This window comes from Somniosus microcephalus, chromosome 8, assembly GCF_052327205.1.
Source record: "Somniosus microcephalus isolate GS21.2 chromosome 8, FLI_Smic_1.0, whole genome shotgun sequence".
NCBI classification, from domain to species: domain Eukaryota; kingdom Metazoa; phylum Chordata; class Chondrichthyes; order Squaliformes; family Somniosidae; genus Somniosus; species Somniosus microcephalus.
In genome coordinates, this window is record NC_140994.1 from 196,889,615 (window position 1) to 196,910,299 (window position 20,685).

The window sequence follows — 20,685 nt, forward strand, 5'->3', positions numbered from 1 at the left end:
GTACCTTTAAGGGAGAGAACTACTTTTTACAGCTCCTGTATACTGTAGTACCGGCAGTGACCACACCTGTATATAAACCCTGAGTGGTGATCTGTACAGTTAGTTCTAGAGTAACCCTCATTCAGTAAACACCTGTTGATCGTTCCCTGCAGTCTTTTGTCTGATTATTGAAGGACACAACATTAAGATACACGGATCTAACAAAAAGCTGCCATTATCATTTTTCAGTGGATTGACTATCAGAAAGATCCCTTTGTCTAACCCTGTTCTAAGCCATCTCTGTTTCACTAAGCACTAGAACAAGAACTGGACAGGAGAGCTCTGTAAATACATTTTCCTGAAGAACAAGAAAAGGCCATTCATGTCAACCATTGTTTAGGTTTGTGTGCAGCATGGTTGTCCAAGCTTTTTCTTTATAAGCCGCATAGGTGCTTACCATAGAGGCTCGGTCGCCACATAAATGGTTTAAATCTATATTCCCATTAATTTGCATATATCTCAAGTTCTTGGTGTTCTGACTTGGAATATTTCGAACATTGATGAACCAGCACTAAAAACTGTCTTTCCCAAAATATCACCACCTTCAAATAGGACCAACCAGCAAATAAGAAATATAAATTCAAATAGAACTGAGTTATTTGGGCTACATGTGGCCCTAGGACTATAGATTGGACACTTCTAGTTCACATTGAAAGGATAATTACTAGTCCTAGCCCCTTTAGGGCTACCCCGGATCAGGCGTATTCCCCAGACGTTCACTTTCAACTAAAGTTTGAGGTAGCCGAATCCTAAAGACGCTTAATTGGGTCTAAAGGTCCGAACTCTCCCTAAAGGAAAGGAACAATCTGAAAATGTTACCATCCTCCAGATAGCACTTTTAATAAGCTTAGCTAGACTGTAACGTTCTGGATATTATGAGAGTCTGGAAAACTCCCCCAGAATTCTGCAACTCCTCACCAAAGAGTGTACAGAGATTGAGTTTGTGAGTTTGATACAGAAGTACTATGTGAGACAATTCTAAAAACATAGATTTATTAAAGAACCGACATATAATTTACAGTTGGTGAGTCAATCGCAACATTAATAGTTCCAAAAAGAGAAAGCTTTACAATCTTCAGAGATGCTTACTCTCAAATCTTAACTTCGTTACAGTACTTAAAGTTTATTCAAGATGTCCACCAAAATCAAATACAGTACCTTGATCCCCGAGGTACAAAGAGTTGGAGACTTAGAGCTAGCTCTGAAGCCAAGAATCGCTTTGCCCCTTTAAGCGAGTCTATTATCCCATTTGAGAGTTAAATATTTATACCCTTTTCCAGTGGTGTTTCCTGTAAGGTTTTCTGCTGATGTAAGCTAGTCATTTTTCTGCTGACCCCTGCAGTTCTTAATCACCTCAGCTGATGGCACTACAGAATTATGTCTCTTCTCTAGGTGTTCTAAATTTATCATAAAAAAACAGTGCAATAGCAGGTGTGCTTTACTTGGTATCATTTTTATGAAGGCAAATGTTTGTTACTTTTATGTGTTCCTTTACGAGGTGTAAATTGGAGCACCTTGTGCCGGGTAACTATTGTCTTGTTCCCAAAGGTTCAGACTTCAGGCGCCTTTAACCTTCTGTTTCAATAAGGTTATTGATTCAGTGTCAACAACTTATCTTATCTCAATAGCCAGAATGCTATCACAGCTTTTTCATCGTTAGGTTTCTAGATTTCCAGACCCAGTTTGTCATGTTTTAATAAGGCCAGAATTCTTTCATAGAATGATGTATTTTTCTGAATAGGTTATATTGCTTATTCCTTCACAACATGGCCTTCATTATCTGGAGAATTTATGTTTATTACAAAGACTTCTGTTACACGCTGATGGTAAGTGCTTGTAATTGCTTTGATTCAATGGCCTGGACTGCAGTTGTAATGACAGTGAAACTGTCAGCAACTTCTGGGGTCGGCATGTGCACAGTTAAATGAGGAAATCCAGAAGTTTCTGTCAGTGATTCCCCGCTCCTCCGCAGGGTGTGCTGTTGAAGTCCTCGCAGATGGAAATCTTAGAAATCATTTGAATCGATGTGAACTTCCACCTTTTATGCTCTAATCTAGTTGTAAAACCCCCTGAAAAAGTTAAGCTTTGTTGAATGAGGTGTAACTGGGTATTTAAATGGGATACTAATTCATAATTGCTGCTGTACAACCCCTCCGGCCCTGAAAAACTAATTTTATACTGTGGAACGTCCAATTTCTTTATTATTTTAAAAATTTCATTGATTTTTAAAATAATTTTTAAAATGTTTAATTTGTTATAATTCAGCTTCTACTGTAATCCCATGTGTATGTCCTAATCTTTATTTTGCTCTCTGTAAATTGCTTAAAAAGTAAAAGATAATCAGTGCTTTTCACTTCCTGGTTTACTGTCTCTGAGAATTCTTCAATCTGATTAGGTGCTTAGCCTGTGTGATGACATTACTGTTGCTGGACGTTGGGAATGGTGAAATCCACGCCATGGAGATCGCTAGACATTTGTGGGCAGCGGCGAGCGCCCTCACTTCACTGCTGACCGCAAAATCCAAGACATCATTGTTGATATTCACGTGACTTTTACTATGCTCATAATTGAGTTTTATTTCATAGTTTATTGAAGAATTATAATATCCAATTGTGTGTCCAATAATCTGCTACTTAATAAAGCTGTCCCGCGTTTCCTACATTACAACAGTGACTACACTTCAAAAAGTACTTAATTGACTGTAAAGTGCTTTGGGACGTCCTGAGGTCGTGAAAGGCACTATATACATGCAAGTTCTTTGTTTTTAAGTTTCTATCTTTAATGTAACATTTAAAACTCCTCATAAATATATAACAAAAAATTGCTTCTCTATGCTAATTTTGTTTAAATTAAAGTGTGACCAGGCAAATTGCAGATAAGAATTTAAGTTATAAGTGCTTTGTGGGAAAAGTGGAGCTACTCTCTGAAAAGGAACAATTGGCGGTTATATATTTAAAAGGAACAATATTTGAAGATTTGATGCAATCGTGTGAAAAGAGTCAGGGGAAAGGAAACTGCAACATTAAAGAATGAAACAAGTATAACCAAAAGAGTAAAACACAAGATATTAAAAAATGTGCGTGTATCTGCAGCCCAAGCTTGTCAGAATATAATTATCAGTCTGATAATCTTGCATTCTGGTAATCATTTGGTTCATACCAGAAGGATTACACTTTAGAACAAGACTCTATACTAACATTTACCACTCCATTTTGTTATATAAAGTTTACACACAGGGAGTGTGATGACGGTGAGCATTAGTGCACGAATGCTAACTGACATGGAGCAGGGAAGAAATGCTCCACTGCTGGTCTGTGCAATTTGTCTCAGAAGGGGAGGAAAAATTTAGGTGGCGGGGGCAACTTACTTGCATACTTGAGTGAGCTGAATGTTCTAGTTATTTCCAACCTTTCTCCAGGATGTATAAAATTATCAGAGACTTCAAGTGGGTCATGTGCATTAAGTAAATCCATTAGGAAAATTATTGTTGGGCTTCATTCAGCAATGATGCAAGGGTTGCAGAAGCAATCTTGTAATTTGACATTATCTCTGCACAATTTCAAATTGGAGGAGTACCAGCAGGTGGCGCTGTATGCTCACATCTAGAGGGGGAAAGAAAAATCAGTTATTTTATGCAGCCTTTGCAACATTATCCATTAGACCATGTTTACACTCTCTTCCCCCTCTTCCCCACCCCCCCCCCCCCCCCGCACCATAAACACATTTATTATTTCAAAAATGTAAAAGGAAACAACAGTTGAGACCTGGGACTTTCATTAAATCGCGATGGTTTTAAAGTCATCAAATTGACCAGTGTTTTGTTGGCTCAATCTTGATCTAGTTATGTACAGTGCAGATATTTACATTTTTGAATTATCTTTGATGCTCAAGAACCTAGGGATGTGTAATTAATTAATTTTTGCATTATAATGAATGATTAATTTATAAATTAAACTTTTCATGAAACTAAATTTCATTTTGCTGGTTTTTGCAATAATCGTGCTCTTGCTATCGTTTACAAATGTGATCAGATAAAAAAAACTGTTCCATTAAGTGTATATTGCCTCTCCCTGTATCTTCTGCCAAAATGTATCACCTCACACTTCTCTATTAAATTCCATCTGCCACTTGTCTGCTCATTCTTCTAATCATTCCATGTCCTGTTGCACTCGATTGGTATCATCCTCACTATTTGCCACACCCCCAAGTTTGGTGTCATCGGCAAATTTAGTTTCATTTATCCAGGACATCAGTTCCTCTCCATTCTAAATAATGCTGCTTCACCAGATTCTGCTTAAGCAACCAGCAGATTTTTGAAACCTATGCTGATTCGATAAGGCAGGCTACATGCTAAATGTATGAAAATTATGGTAAATGTCACCTCTGGCAAAAAAAACCTGAGGCGACCTGGGGAAACATTTCTTTACACATTGAGTCGTTGTGATCTGGAATGCTCTCCCTGAAAGGGTAACATTCAAAAGAGAATTGGATAAATACTTGAAGGGAAAAAATTTACAGGGCTATGAAGAGCAGGGGAGTGGGATTAATTGGATAGCTCTACCAAAGAGCCGGCACGATGGGCCAAATGGCCGCCTCCTGTGCTGTATCATTCTATGATACCAAATTGATTGGAATCATTCAATATCAAGACAAGTGTCTACAAGAGAATTGCTAAAGATTTGCATCAACTGTATAATTTGTAACTTTGTCCTCACCAAGAAATAAAACAAAGTGTATGTGCACTGTGCGCCAAATTGCTAACCAGACATTTGAACAGATACTAGAGCTCATGATGTCATTGAATTGATTGGAATTTTTGGTGAAACGTGGGCCTCGATATTAACTCAGACGTGTTGGAAGTCGGGTGGGGGGCGGTGGCGGGGTGGTCCAATATCGCATGGGCAACCTGGAAGAAAGTTCACCGCGTCTGTGAGTGGCATTTTAACTCATCTGGCTCATTAACATTTTGCTTCCGGGTTTGGCGTCCAATGCGTAGCAGCGGGCGTGATGAGGACCCGAATGACGCGATCTCAACTCCAGTATTTAAAGGACCAATCCGAAGATGGAATTTGGAGGAGTTGGAATTGGAAGGAAGAGAAGACAAGATGTGAAAACGGACTCCAGACAGGTAAAGGCTGTGCCACGGTTCAATGATGCCTCGCTTGATGTGCTGCTGGGGTCAGTGAGGAGCCAGAGGGCGATACTCTTCCCCAGCAATGGGAGGGAGAAACCTGGTGCTGACACCAAGAAGGCGTGGCTGGAGTTGGCCAAGGAGGGCAGGAGCATAGTGCCACACTCATGGATTCAGTGCAGGAAGCACTTTATTGACCTAACCTGGTCAGGATAGGTGAGTACAGTTGCACATTCACCTACACCCTGCTGTGTGCATCACCCCACTCCTTCAATCTGCCTTCTCAAGCCAACTTCATCACATCACTCATACTCATAGAGTCATAACGGCAGAGAAGGAGGCCATTTGGCCCATCGAGTCCGTGCCGGCTCTCTGTAGAGCAATCCAATCAGTCCCATTCCCTCGCTCTAGCCCCGTAGCCCTGCAAGTTTATTTCCCTCAAGTGCCTATCCAGCCTCCCCTTGAAAACATTGAGTTTCTCCGTTTCCACCACTTCCGTTGGCAGTGAGTTTCAGGTCTTCACCACTCGCTGCGTAAAAAAGTTTTTCCTCACATCCCCCCCTGTATCTCTTGCCCAAAACCTTAAATCTGTGTCCCCCTAGTCCTTGTACCATCAACTAGTGGAAACAGCCTTTCCCCGTCTAGCCTATCCAAACCTGCCATAATCTTGTACACCTCTATCAAATCACCCCTCAACCTCCTTTGCTCTAATGAAAACAAATCCAACTTCTCCAACCAGCCTTTGTAGCTAAGATCCCCCATCCCTGGAACCATTCTGGTAAATCTCCTCTGCACCCTCTCAAGTGCCTTCACATCCTTCTTAAAGTGTGGTGACCAGAACTGGACGCAATACTCCAGTTGTGGCCTAACCAGTGCTTTATAAAGGTTCAGCATAACTTCTCTACATTTGTACTCAATACCTCTATTTATGAAGCCCAAGATCCTATATGCTTCACTAACCACTCTCTCAATATGTCCTGCTACCTTCAGGAACCTATGCACATTAATTCTCAGGTCCCTCTGTCCCTGCACACTCTTTAAAACTGTTCCATTAAGTGTATATTGCCTCTCCCTGTATCTTCTGCCAAAATGTATCACCTCACACTTCTCTGTATTAAATTCCATCTGCCACTTGTCTGCCCATTCTACTAATCATTCTATGTCCTGTTGCACTCGATTGGTATCATCCTCACTATTTGCCACACCCCCAAGTTTGGTGTCATCAGCAAATTTAGAAATTCTACTCTGTATTCCAATATCCAGGTCATTTATATATATCAATAAAAAGCAGTGGCCCCAGCACTGATCCTTGGGGAACACCACTGTCTACATATCTTCCAGTCTGAAAACCAGCCATTTACCACAATTCACTGTTTCCTATCCTTAAGCCAATTCCTTATCCACCTATTCCATGAGCCTCAATTTTGTTAACCAGCCTTCTATGTGGTACTTTGTCAAACGCCTTCCTAAAATCCATGTCCTCACTCCTCACACTTATTTACCTTGTAAGTGAACCCATCCTTTTTCTATGCACTTCCTCACATCCCCATCTATCCATCCGCCACTGCGTTATCCCTTATCCTTACGCAATTTCCTGTCTCTCCCTCACCAATTCATCGGGGGAACACATGCCATTACAGTCCACTCTTTCCATAGTTGCAGGAGAAGAGAGCACAGAAATGAGGGAGGGAACCAGAGGTGGGCCTCCACAGATTTCCTAGCTCACAAATGCAGAGGAAGAGGCGCTGGAGATAAGTGAAGTTTCAGCGTCCTGGTTGTTGGAGATGGGGAGACGGGGACCTCCCAGCAACCTGGTGAATCAATTAAATATCAGTGAACCATATGTCATACAGTCCTCAGTCGTATTGACTTGATTTCAACAGTGAGTGAAATATGATCACAGGGTACAGAGCGGTTATGTTACTGGACAAGTAATCCAAAGGCCTGGATTAATGATCCGGAGACGTGAGTTCAAATCCCACCACGGCAGCTGGGGAATTTAAATTCCATTAATTAAATAAATCTGGAATAAAAAGCTAGTATCAGTAATGGTGACCATGAAACCACCGGATTGTCATAAAAACCCATCTGGTTCACTAATGTGCTGACTTGGTCTGGCCTATATGTGACTCCAGATCCACATTAATGTAGTTGACTCTTAACTGCCCTCTGAAACAGCCTAGCAAGCCACTCAGTTGTACCAAACCGCTACGAGAAACAATAATAAGAATAAATCTGGATGGACCGGCCAGCATCAACCTAGGCACCGGCTTCGGGTATGACGAAGGCATACCCAGCCCAGTGAACCATGCAAAGTCCTCCTCATTAACATCTGGGGACTTGTGTCAAAATTGGAAGAGCTGTCCCACAGACAAGTCAAGCAACAGCCTGACATAGTCATACTTTCAGCCAATGTCCCAGACTCTTCCATCACCATCCCTGGGTACCAGAGGTGGTGGCACAGTGGTATAAAGTCAGCAGCGAGTGGCCCTGAGAGTACTTAGCATTGACTCCCATGAAGTCTCATGGATTCAGGTCAAACATGGGCAAGGAAACCTCCTGCTGATTACCACCTACTGGCCTCCCTCAGCTGATGAATCAGTACTCCTCCATGTTGAACATCACTTGGAAGAAGCACTGAGAGTAGCAAGGGCACAGAATGTACGCTGGGTGGAGGACTTCAATGCCCCATCACCAAGATTTGCTTGGTAGCACCACTACTGATTGAGCTCGCCGAGTCCTGAAGGATATAATTGCCAGACTGGGCTTGCAGCAGATGGTGAGAGAATCAACACAAGGGAAAAACCTACTTGACCTCGTCCTCGCCAATCTACCTGTCGCAGATGCATCTCCCTATGACAGTATTGGTAACAGTGACCATCACGCAGTCCTTGTGAAGACGAAGTCCCGGCTTCACACTGAAGACACCCTGCATCGTGTTGTGTGGCACCACCACCGTGCTAAATGGAATAGATTTAGAACAGATTTAGCAGCTCAAAACTGGGCATCCATGAGGTGCTGTGGGCCATTAGCAGCAGCAGAATTGTAATCCACCACAATTTGTAACCTCATGGCCCGGCATATCCCTCTACCATTACCACCAAGCCAGGGGATCAACCCTGGTTCAATGAGGAGTGCAGAAGAGCATGCCAGGAGCAGCACCAGGTGTACCTAAAAATGTGTTGCCTACCTGGGGAAGCTGCAACATAGGACTACATGCATGCTAAACAGCAGAAGCAACATGCTATAGACAGAGCTAAGCGATCCCACAACCAACGGATCAGATCAAAGCTCTGCAATCCTGTCACATCCAGTCGTGAATAGTGGTGGACAACTAAACAACTAACGGGAGGAGGAGGCTCCATGAACATTCCCATCCTCAATGATGGCAAAGCCCAGCACGTGAGTGTAAAAGACAAGCTGAAACGTTTGCAACCATCTTCAGCCAGAGGTACCAAGTGGATGATCCATCTCGGCCTCCTCCTGAGGTCTCCACCATCGCAGAAGCCAATCTGCAGCTACAACACTGGCATCTATCTGACAATGTGGAAAACTGCCCAGGTATGTCCTGTCCACAAAATGCAGGACAAATCCAATCAGGCCAATTAACGCCCTATCAGTCTACTCTCAATCATCAGCAAAGTGATGGAAGGTGTCATCAACAGTGCTATCAAGCGGCACTTACTAACCAATAACCTGATCACGATGCTCAGTTTGGGTTCCACCTGGACCACTCGGCTCCAGACCTCATTTCAGCCTTGGTCCAAACATGGACAAAAGAGCTGAATTCCAGAGGTGAGGTGAGAGTGACTGCCCTTGACATCAAGGCAGCATTTGACCGAGGGTGGCACCAAGGAGCCCTAGTAAAATTGAAGTCAATGGGAATCAGGGGGAAAACTGTCCACTGGCTGGAGTCATACCTAACACAAAGGAAGATGGTTGTGGTGGTTGGAGGTCAATCATCTAAGCCCCAGGACATCACTACAGGAGTTCCTCAGGGCAGTGTCCTAGGCCCAACCATAGAGTCATAGAGTTATACAGCACAGAAAGAGGCCCTTCGGCCCATCGTGTCTGCGCCGTCCATCAAGCCCTGTCCAATCTAATCCCATTTTCCAGCATTTGGTCCATAGCCTTGTATGCAATGGCATTTCAAGTGCTCATCCAAATGCTTCTTGAATGTTGTGAGGGTTCCTGCCTCTACCGCCCTTTCAGGCAGTGAGTTCCAGACTCCAACCACCCTCTGGGTGAAAAAGTTCCTCCTCAAATCCCCTCTAAACCTCCTGCCCCTTACCTTGAATCTATGCCCCCTTGTTATTGACCCCCCTACTAAGGGGAAAAGTTCCTCTTTATCTACCCTATCTATGCCCCTCATCATTTTGTACACCTCAATCAGGTCCCCCCTCAGCCTTCTTTGCTCCAAGGAAAACAACCCCAGCCTGTTTAGTCTTTCTTCACAGCTGAGGCGCTCCATCCCAGGTAACATCCTGGTGAATCTTCTCTGCACCCTCTCCAAAGCAATCACATCCTTCCTATAGTGAGGCGCCCAGAACTGCACACAGTACTCCAGCTGTGGCCTTACCAGCGTTTTGTACAGCTCCATCATAACCTCCCTGCTCTTATATTCTATGCCTCGGCTAATGAAGGCAAGTATCCCATATGCCTTTTTAACCACCTTATCTACCTGTTCCGCTGCCTTCAGGGATCTATGTACGTGTACACCAAGGTCCCTCTGACCCTCTGTACTTCCTAGGGTCCTACCACTCATTGTGTATTCCCTTGCCTTATTTGTCTGTCCAAAATGCATCACCTCGCACTTTTCAGGGTTAAATTCCATTTGCCACTTTTCCGCCCATCTGACCAACCCGTTTATATCGTCCTGTAGCCTGAGGCTTCCCTCCTCGCAATTTACCACCCCACCAATTTTCGTGTCATCTGTGAACTTACTGATCATACCTTTTACATTCTCATCCAAATCATTTATGTAGATCACAAACAGCAAGGGACCCAGCACCGATCCCTGAGGTACCCCACTGGACACAGGCTTCCAGTCACAAAAGCAACCTTCGACCATCACCCTCTGCCTCCTGCCACTCAGCCAGTTTAGGATCCAACGTGCCAAGGCACCCTGGATCCCATGGGCTCTTACCTTCTTGACCAGTCTCCTATGCGGGACTTTGTCAAAAGCCTTACTGAAGTCCATGTATACCACATCCACAGCATTTCCCTCATCCACACACCTAGCCACCCCCTCGAAAAATTCAATCAGATTGGTCAGACATGATTTACCCTTGACAAAGCCATGCTGACTATCCCCGATTAATCCTTGCCTCTCCAAGCGGAGACTAATTTTGTCCCTCAGAGTCTTTTCCAATAATTTCCCTACCACAGATGTTAGGCTCACTGGCCTGTAATTCCCTGGTTTATCCCTGCTACCCTTCTTGAATAATGGTACTACGTTAGCTGTTCTCCAGTCCTCTGGTACATCCCCTGTGGCCAGAGAGGTTCTGAAAATTTGTGTCAGAGCCCCTGCAATCTCCTCCTTTGCCTCACACTGCAGCTTGGGATACATCTCGTCCGGGCCTGGGGATTTATCCACTTTTTGTCCTGCTAAAACCGCTAGTACCTCCTCCCTCTCGATGCTAATATGTTCAAGTATATCACAGTCCCCTTGCCCGATTTCTATGTCTACATCGTCTTTCTCCATAGTGAACACAGATGCAAAAAATTCATTTAAAACCCCGCCTACATCATCTGGCTCTACACACAGATTGCCACTTTGGTCCCGAATGGGCCCTACCCTTTCCCTGGTTATCCTCTTGCCCTTAATATACTTATAAAACATCTTAGGATTTTCCTTTATTTTGCTCGCCAGTGTTATTTCATGGCCCCTCCTTGCTCTCCTAATTTCTTTTTTAAGTATGCCCCTGCACTTTTTATACTCCTCTAGGGCTTCCTCCGTCTTTAGTCTTTTGTAACTGCCAAAAGCCCCCCTTTTTTTCCTAATGCATTTTTGTATATCCCTTGTCATCCAAGGTTCCCTTTGCTTGTTGGTCCCACTCTTGACCTTTACGGGAACATGTTGGCGTTGTACTCTCTCTATTTCCCTTCTGAAAGTCTCCCACTGCTTTGATGTGGATTTTCCTATAAGTAGCTGCTCCCAGTCCACTTTGGCCAGATCCTGCCTTATCATATTAAAATCGGCCTTCCCCCAATTTAGAACCCTTATTTCCGGGCCGTCTTTGTCTTTTTCCATGACCACCTTAAATCTCACCGAATTATGGTCACTGTTGCCAAAATGCTCTCCTACTGACGCTTCCACCACTTGCCCGGCTACATTCCCTAGAATTAGGTCCAGTACCGCCCCCTCTCTTGTAGGACTTTCTACATGTTGGCTCAAAAAGCTCTCCTGGATGCACTTTAAGAATTCTGCACCCTCTAAGCCTTTCACACTCTGACTATCCCAATTAATATTGGGGAAGTTGAAATCCCCCACTATTATTACCCTATTATTTTCGCACTTCTCTGAGATTTGCCTACATATCTGTTCCTCTATCTCCCCCTGACTGTTTGGGGGCCTATAGTACACTCCCAGCAAAGTGCTTGCCCCCTTTTTGTTTTTAAGTTCTACCCATATGGCCTCATTAGAGGAACCCGCTAATATACCATCCCTCCTTACAGCAGTAATTGACTCCTTAATTAATATTGCAACACCCCCTTCCCTTTTACACCCCCCTCTGTCTCGCCTGAAGATTCTATACCCCGGAATATTGAGCTGCCAGTCCTGACCCTCCCTCAACCATGTCTCCGTGATAGCAACAATATCGTACTCCCATGTGTTCAACAACAACTTCAGTTCATCCACCTTATTTGCAAGACTCCTTGCATTAAAATAAATGCCTTCCAGCCTTGCCATATTCCCTTTTGCCTTCACATATTTGCTCTGCCTTCCCAGCTGACTTGTTTTTTCCTCCGTATTTGGCTGTAAATCACCCCCTACTATAGCTCCACTCTGTATCCCATCCCCCTGCCAAGTTAGTTTAAACCCCCCCCAACAGTGCTAGCAAACCTCCCCGCAAGGATATTGGTCCCCCTCTGGTTCAGGTGTAAACCGTCCAACTTGTACAAGTCCCACCTTTCCCAGAAGCAGACCCAGTGATCCAGGAAACTAAAGCCCTCCCTCCTGCACCATCCCTTTAGCCACGCATTCATCTGTTCTATCTTCCTATTCCTATACTCACTAGCACGTGGCACCGGGAGTAATCCAGAGATTATAACCTCTGAGGTCCTGCTCTTTAATCTTCTACCTAGCTCCCTAAATTCTTGCTGCAGGACCTCATCCCTCTTTTTACCTATGTCGTTGGTACCAATGTGGACCACGACCTCTGGCTGTTCGCCCTCCCCCTCCAGAATGCCCTGCAGCCGCTCAGTGACATCCTTGACCCTGGCACCAGGGAGGCAACAAACCATCCTGGATTCACGTCTACGGCCACAGAAATGCCTATCTGTTCCCCTTACTATAGAATCCCCTACCACTTTTGCTCTCCCATCTTCAGCTGCTTCATCAATGACCTTCCCTCCATCGTAATTTCATAAGTGGGGATGTTTGCTGATGATTGCATAGTGTTCAGTTCCATTCCAGTGTCAGATAATGAAACAGTCCATGCCCACATGCAACAAGACCTGGATGACATTCAGGCTTGGGCTGATAAGTGTCAAGTAACATTCGCGCCACACAAGTGCCAGGCAATGGCTTTCTCCAACAAGAGAGAGTCTAACCACCGCCCCTTGACTTTCAACGACATTACCATCGCCTAATCCCCCACCATCAACATCCTGGGGGCCAACATTGACCAGAAACTTAACTGGACCAGCCACATAAGAACATAAGAACATAAGAAATAGGAGCAGGAGTAGGCCAATCGGCCCCTCGAGCCTGCTCCGCCATTCAATAAGATCATGGCTGATCTGATCCTAACCGCCAATCCACTATCACAGAACCATCTCCTGAATTTAACAGAATTAGACACACGAAATAGGAGCAGGATCAGGCTACACGGCCCCTAGGCCCGCTCCGCTACCCACAGGGCCATGACCGATCCGAACCTAGACTCATGTCCAAATTCCTGCCCGCTCCCCGTAACCCTTAATTCCCTTTACTTCTAGGAAACTGTCTATTTCTGTTTTAAATTTATGTAATGATGTAGCTTCTACAGCTTTTTGGGGCAGCATATTCCATGGACCTACCACCCTCTGAGTGAAGTAGTTCCTCCTCATCTCAGTTTTGAAAGAGCAGCCCCTTATTCTAAGACTATGCCCCCTAGTTCTAGTTTCACCCATCATCGGGAACATCTTCCCCGCATCCACCCGATCCGACCCCTTCACAATCTTATATGTTTCAATAAGATCACCTCTCATTCTTCTGAACTCCAATGAGTAGAGTCCCAATCTACTCAACCTCTCCTCATAGGTCCATCCCCTCATCCCCGGGATTAACCGAGTGAACCTTCTTTGTAGTGACTCGAGAGCAAGCATGTCCTTTCTTAAGTATGGACACCAAAACTGTACGCAGTATTCCAGGTGTGGCCTCACCAATACCTTGTACAACTGAAGCAATACCTCCCTATTTTTATATTCTATCCCCCTAGCAATGAAAGCCAACATTCCATTGGCCTTCTTAATCACTTGCTGCACCTGCATACTAACCTTTTGAGTTTCGTGCACCAGGACCCCCAGATCCCTTTGTACTTCAGTACTTTCCAGTTTCTTGCCATTAAGATAATAACTTGCTCTACGATTTTTCCTGCCAAAGTGCATAACCTCACACTTTCCAGTATTGTATTCCATCTGCCAAATCTCTGCCCACTTACTTAGCCTGTCGATGTCCCCTTGCAGGTTTTTTATGTCCTCCTCACTCACTACTTTCCCTCCCATCTTAGTATCATCTGCAAACTTTGATATGTTACACTCGGTCCCCTCCTCCAAATCGTTAATATAGATTGTAAAGAGTTGGGGACCCAGCACTGACCCCTGCGGAACACCACTAGTTACTGATTGCCAGTCTGAGAATGAACCATTTATCCCAACTCTCTGCCTTCTGTTAGATAGCCAATCCTCTATCCATGCCAGAATATTACCCCCAATCCCGTGATTTTTTATCTTAAGCAATAATCTTCTGTGTGGCACCTTGTCAAATGCCTTTTGGAAGTCTAAATACACTATGTCCACTGGTCCCCCTTTATCCACCCTATACGTTACTTCCTCAAAGAACTCCAGCAAATTTGTCAAACATGACTTCCCCTTCATAAAACCACGCTGACTTTGTCCTATTAAATTATGATTATCCAAATGTCCTGTTACTGTCTCCTTAATAATGGACTCCAAAATTTTACCTACCACAGATGTTAGGCTAAGCGGCCTATAGTTTCCAGCCTTCTGTCTACTGCCCTTTTTAAATAAGGGTGTTACATTAGCAGTTTTCCAGTCTGCCGGGACCTTTGCCGAGTCCAGGGAGTTTTGGAAAATTATTACCAATGCATCCACAATCCCTACCGCCACTTCCCTCAAGACCCTAGGATGTAAGCCATCAGGTCCAGGTGATTTATCCGCCTCGAGTCCCATTATTTTACCGAGTACCACTTCCTTAGTGATTTTGATTGTGTTTAGCTCCTCCCCCCCCTTTAGCCCCCTGTTTGTCCAGTGTTGGGATATTCTTAGTGTCTTCTACTGTAAAGACTGATGTAAAATATTCATTCAGTGTTTTTGCCATCTCCATATTTCCCACCATTAATTTCCCGGTCTCATCCTCTAAGGGACCAACATTTACTTTAGCCACCCTTTTTCCTTTTATATAACTATAAAAACTGTGGCTACAAGAGCAAGACAGAGGCTGGCTATTCTGCAGTGAGTGTCTGACCTCCTGACTCCCCAAAACCTCCCCACCATCTACAAGGCACAAGTAGGGAGTGTGATGAAATACTCTCCACTTGCCTGGATGAGTGCAGCTCCAACAACACATTACAATCACAAGAAGCTCGAGGACAAAATAGCCCATTTGATTGGCACCCTATCCACCACCTTAAACACTCACTTACTCCACCACCGGTGCACCGTGGTTGCAGTGTGTACCATCTACAAGATGCATTGCAGCAACTCGCCAAGCTGGTGATGGCAGGGACAGCAGGGTAGAGTCCATGTCGGAGGGTACAGCCCTATCCAAGCTCTGCTCAGCTGGACACAGATGCTGTACCCTGTGGGCCATCATTGAAAAGGAGAATCATTGAGAAGCAGCAGAGACCGTGCGATGCACTGACAGGCCTTCCTAACACACTGACCATGATTGCAGAGAGAATGGAGGAGTCCATTTCAAGCATGAGTGGGTTGATGCCGCAGGGCATTGCGATGATGTGCTTTTGCCTGGATAGAGTGGCCAGCTCCATGGAACATCAAAGGCTGCAATCAAGTGAGTCCATGTATGCCTTGACCATGGCCGTGCAGACTCTGGATGACAACTTCTCTGCCACCTTAAGTAAGATGACAGATATGTTACCCTTGGCCTTACAGGGCCTCACTGATCTGCACCAAAGTGCTCTCCAGCAGAGTGGTAGCAGTGAAATGCGACTGGGCCATGAGAGGGATGATGGTGAAAGGGGACATGGAAGCGGGAACTTCACTCAAAATATTTTCACTTTTTGCTCGTTGCCCCCCACCTCCCCAGTCAGTACCTGACATGCTGCCTCATGTCCCGATTACCAAGTCTGCCCCTGCACAGGTGCAGGTGGAGCAGTCTTTGGCAGGGCTCTCACGGGCTCCAAAACCCAGAGGTCGTTGGCCAAGAGCATCTCAGCAGTCAGAGCAGGGATATGAGCAGTCTGCCTCTACCTCTACTCAAGCCACAGGGGTTGTACCACGTAGGAATGGAAGAAAAGGGAAGAAGAATGCTTTGTAGTTGCACAAGGGTATGCACATGGGTGTAGAATAAAATGTAATATTGTTAAGTTTCTGTTGTTTAGCTAGAGCACATAAATGTTATTCTTTTGCACCACTTTCCCATCTTGCCCATTCCTGGCTGCTGGGTGGCAAGTCTCCTTTTAACTTGCTTGATGATTGAATGGGAAGACATGAAATAATGGGGACCAATGGGGGAATATGCAAGTGGTGGTTGGTTGTTTGCAGGACTGCTTTGTGTGAGTGGCATTGCGGGGTGGGGCAGGAAGAATGGTCTTTGCATGTGCTTGTGGCATCAGTCCACTGGTGTAACCTAAGTGAACCTTGCAGTAATAAGGACATCCCGGGCAGCAATGCGAGTAGCTGGTGGTGCATTGCCCACATCACCTTCCTCCTTCTCATCTTCCCCCTCCTCCTCGGAATCGTCCGAAGAGGATCTGAGCTCTGCACCTTGTTCCTCCTGCAGGTCTAAACCTCACTGCTGTGCAATGTTATGCAGAGCCCAGCACACCACGACCATTCTGAGACCTTGGCTGATGCGTACTGAAGGGTGCCTCCAGATCTGTCTAGGCACCTGTAGTGTATCTTCAGCATGCCAATGGCTTGTTCAATCACACATCTGGCGGTCATATGGCATTCATTTTAGTGCTGTCGGGCTTCATTGGTTGGGTTTCTGACAGGTGTCATCAGCCAAGTTTGAAGTGGGTATCCCTTGTCTCCTAGCAGCCACCCCTTAAGTCTGCTTGCAGGTCCGAAGATGTCAGGGAGCTTGGACTGCCGCAGGACGAAAACATCATGGCAGCTCCTAAGGAATCTTGCACGCACCTGCAGGAATACCTTTCTGTGGTTGCACACCAGCTGTACATTGATGGAGTGGAAGCCCTTGCAGTTGACGAATACTCCTGGTTAATCTGGGGGGTGCCCGGATTGCCAAGTGTGTGCAGTCGATGATGCCCTGCACCTGTGGGAAGCCAGCCAAGGATGCAAACCCAAGCGCCCACTCATTCTGACTGGCATTATCGCAGGCGAAGTTCACATAATTGCCGGCCCTGGCAAACAAGCCATTAGTCACCTGTCTTATGCATTTGTGGACCAACAACTAGGAGATCCTGGATATGTCTCTGGTAGAGCCCTGGAAGGATCCAGAGGCTAAAAAGTTGAAGGTCACTTTCACAGCCACTGGTAATGCATGGCCACCAGGACCAGCAGCCACCAGGACCAGCAGGCAGCAGGTCCAGCAGGCACCAGGACCAGCAGGCAGCAGGTCCAGCAGGCAGCAGGTCTTCTTCCAGGAGGCTGGCAGATGTCTGCCATCACCTGACAAAACAACCTGTGCCTCCTGAAAACTGCTGTTCAGACATGTCAAGGAATCTCAGCCTCTGCCTGTACACCTTGTGCCTCCTGCGAGCTGCACCCCTCTGCTGCTGCCCTCTCTGCTGCTCCCCTCTCTGCTGTCCAGCTACAGGTCTCTGAACAGCAGGCTACTGCTGGTGCTGTTGCTGGTGCTGGTCATATTGGTCCTCGTCCAAGGTCCAATCTAAGGCAAAGTGCCACCCATCATGCTGTGATTCAGAAAACTTCAAAAGTGTAGAAAGTAACCTCGCAGCAAAAGTATTGTGAACAAACCCTTTCCCACTAGCAGGTAAGAAAGCAGCTGTGAGTTCTGAGTATTTATTGAAGCATTTCCATGAGTTTGATTCAGCCCCCTCACTTGCCATTGTGTTCTCCCCTTGCTTTTACTGGGGAGTTCCAGAAAGCCTGTGGATATGGCGTTAAATTTGAAAGTGAGTTGTAATATCACTCCAGTTGAGCGATTAGCATATGTTAATAGCAACCCGCCTCTCCCGAGGGGGTTGTGCGCAACCAGCCTAAGGCACTCGAGTTAATCACAGAAGTCGGCAGGTTGGAGCTGGCTTCACAATGCGCTCAAACTTTTGCCAATTTTAACCCCCCACCCACACCCAAACCCATGCACTCCTCCAGGTTAAAATTCCCCCATGGTCTCTGGATTACCCCCAATCTCGTGTCCTGTTAAACTTTGGGTGTAGTTTTCTCAGTTGCAATGTGTGGAAAGAATCACTTAATTTTCTCTTTATTAATAGCGATATGAATGGGTGAGTGGCAAGTTTCTGAGTATTTCCAAATGTTCACTCATCTATGAGCAGCACTGACCTCAGAGCTGACAGAAGGCTAGTTAATAAAAAGAAAGATTTGCATTTCTATAGCGCCTTTCACGACCACTGGACGTCTCAAACTGCTTTATAGCCAATGAAGTACTTTTTGGAGTGTAGTTACTATTGTAATATGGGAAACGCAGCAGCCAATTTGCACTCAGCAAGCTCCCAACAGCTATGTGATAATGACCAGATAAACTGTTTTTGTTATGTTGATTGAGGGATAAATATTGGCCAGGACACCGGGGATAACTCCACTGCTCTTCTTCGAAATTGTGCCATGGGATCTTTTACGTCCACCTGAAAGAGCAGACGGGACCTCGGTTTAACGTCCAAAAGACAGCACCTCTGACAGTGCAGCACTCCCTCCGCACTGCGCTGGAATGTCAGCCTAGCTTTATGTGTTCAAGTCCCTGGAGTGGGTATTTGAACCCACAGCCTTCTGACTCAGAGGCAAGTATGCTACCCACTGAGCCACAGCTGACACTCACCTACTGCACATTGATGGAGTGTAAGCCCTTGCAGTTGACGAGTATGGGAATGAGTCAGCAGTACACTGACTTGCTGTCTGATTTTTTTCCCTTTTTAATATTTTATGTTACCGCCAGCAGGAATTAGGTGAAACAAAGTTTGCGAGTACATTCCTGGCAGACATCGATAACAGTATTATAGGGAAATAAGAAAGCGAACATGTAGACATGAAGTTTATGGATATGGAGGTAACATTCCCAACAAAAGATAAAAGTGAGTCAGAGAGACCTCAGCAACAGAAGTATTGCACTCCTAAACTTCCCTTTCAAATCAGAACTTATCAACTCACTGAAAGGCCAATTCTATTCAATGTTGCGCTTGGGAGTACCCCCACCTTTTTGCTTGGAGGGGACAAGGCCTGTGCAATTGGGAAGACAGACCTCAAAGCACTGAGCTCTGAATTCCACTCAATGTCCCTGGGCTGGCCTCATTACAGGCAATAAAGTTATTCAAATGTATGTCAACTGGTCCTACAAGTTATTCCTCATGCTCCCCCACAGTGCAACTCCTGATTTGCTGAGTGTCCATATAAAACAGACGCTGGGTGACAACAACCCTGTGGCATATATGTATCACAAAGGATTCCATTTGATCAATGCCCAGGTGGTTTCAGACCATCACAACACAATAAGCAGATGACTACAAGATACCCTGGCAGCAGCCACAATGCTTTCATCTTGAGATATTCCTGGAGTAGGCAGAATGATCTACTTGGGAACCACGGCTACCTCTTGCAGAGGACTAAGGCTAACATCAGGCAGCAAGCCACACACTGGGGCGGAACTGAAATAGATTAAGGTTTATTTCTCCCTGAGAAAGTTAAGTGCTGCTTAAGTTTGCCATATGTGGAGGGGAACCCATGCAGCTGGAAGACAAGCCTGCAGTGTTGGCTGTAGAAAAGGGGGAAGAAAAAGTGGTTGAGGCTGATGCGGCAGGATTTTCAGTTAAATGCAGTCTTTGAGTCCCTTCATGAACAGTCTTATGGTCTTTCCTCTTATACTCTGACCCATACTAGCTTCATGACCTCCTGATCAGGGTGATCTCCTAACCTCTGTAGATCAGAAGTGAGTGTCTTCTGTAAATTGGAGCCCTTAGGCTTAATAGCAGTAAACAGTTTTAGTGAGCATTTGCTCTTAGGGGCTCCCCCACAGGATACCTTAGAGTTGCCACTTGCTGCATAGTGCTCTGTGGGTTCCCAAAATCTTTCACAGGTGTCAGAATAGCAGTGCTCCATATTCTCCACCATTTCATGCAGGGAGCTCTGAAGATTCTTAAAGGACTCCGTGAAGAGCTGCTGATTTAATTAATGCAGCCTGGTATGCAGCCCTGGTAAGATTCAAATTTGTGGATACTGCAGAAACTGTTCATCTGGCCCTAATCATCCCTTTCTACTGATTTTGTTCATCTGCCATCTCCACTTGCTCCTCCTTACTGGTAACATGTGCTTCACCAGTTACTCCTTCCTGACTCCCCCTATCTGATGCCCTCGGTGGATGGTTCTGTGCTGGTGCCGGCACTACCTGGAAGCTTGATAGGTACTTATATGATGGAGCTACTTCCTGCTCCTCCCTGGTCCCAGCACCCCACCTTAGAAGACCTCTACACAAGGAAAGGGAACGTGTATTAGCATAACGTATGCGGCCAATTGCTGTGTACAGAGTAGCAGAGCCTAACCAGTTCCTGACTTCACCTGACGAAGGAGCAGCGCTCCGAAAGCTTGTGATTTCAAATAAAACTGTTGGACTATAACCTGGTGTTGTGTGACTTCTTACATTTGTCCACCCCAGTCCAACACCGGCATCTCCACACCATAACCAGTTCCTGGCAGTAGAGGGGTAGATGTGGCAGTCTTTTAGTCACATAATG

The 20,685-nt window shown here is 45.4% G+C and overlaps 1 long non-coding RNA gene across 5 annotated transcripts in view; it reads left to right on the plus strand.

Moving 5' to 3' along the window:
- The window catches only part of LOC147114016 (uncharacterized), a 61,048-nt gene extending 56,880 nt beyond the window's left edge, over nt 1-4,168 (plus strand). For all 5 annotated transcript variants that reach the window (XR_015079332.1, XR_015079331.1, XR_015079330.1 and 2 more), the window contains one exon: nt 2,435-4,168. This is a non-coding gene — a long non-coding RNA (uncharacterized LOC147114016). The remainder of the gene's footprint in view (nt 1-2,434) is intronic.
- Nucleotides 4,169-20,685: the final 16,517 nt, after the last annotated feature.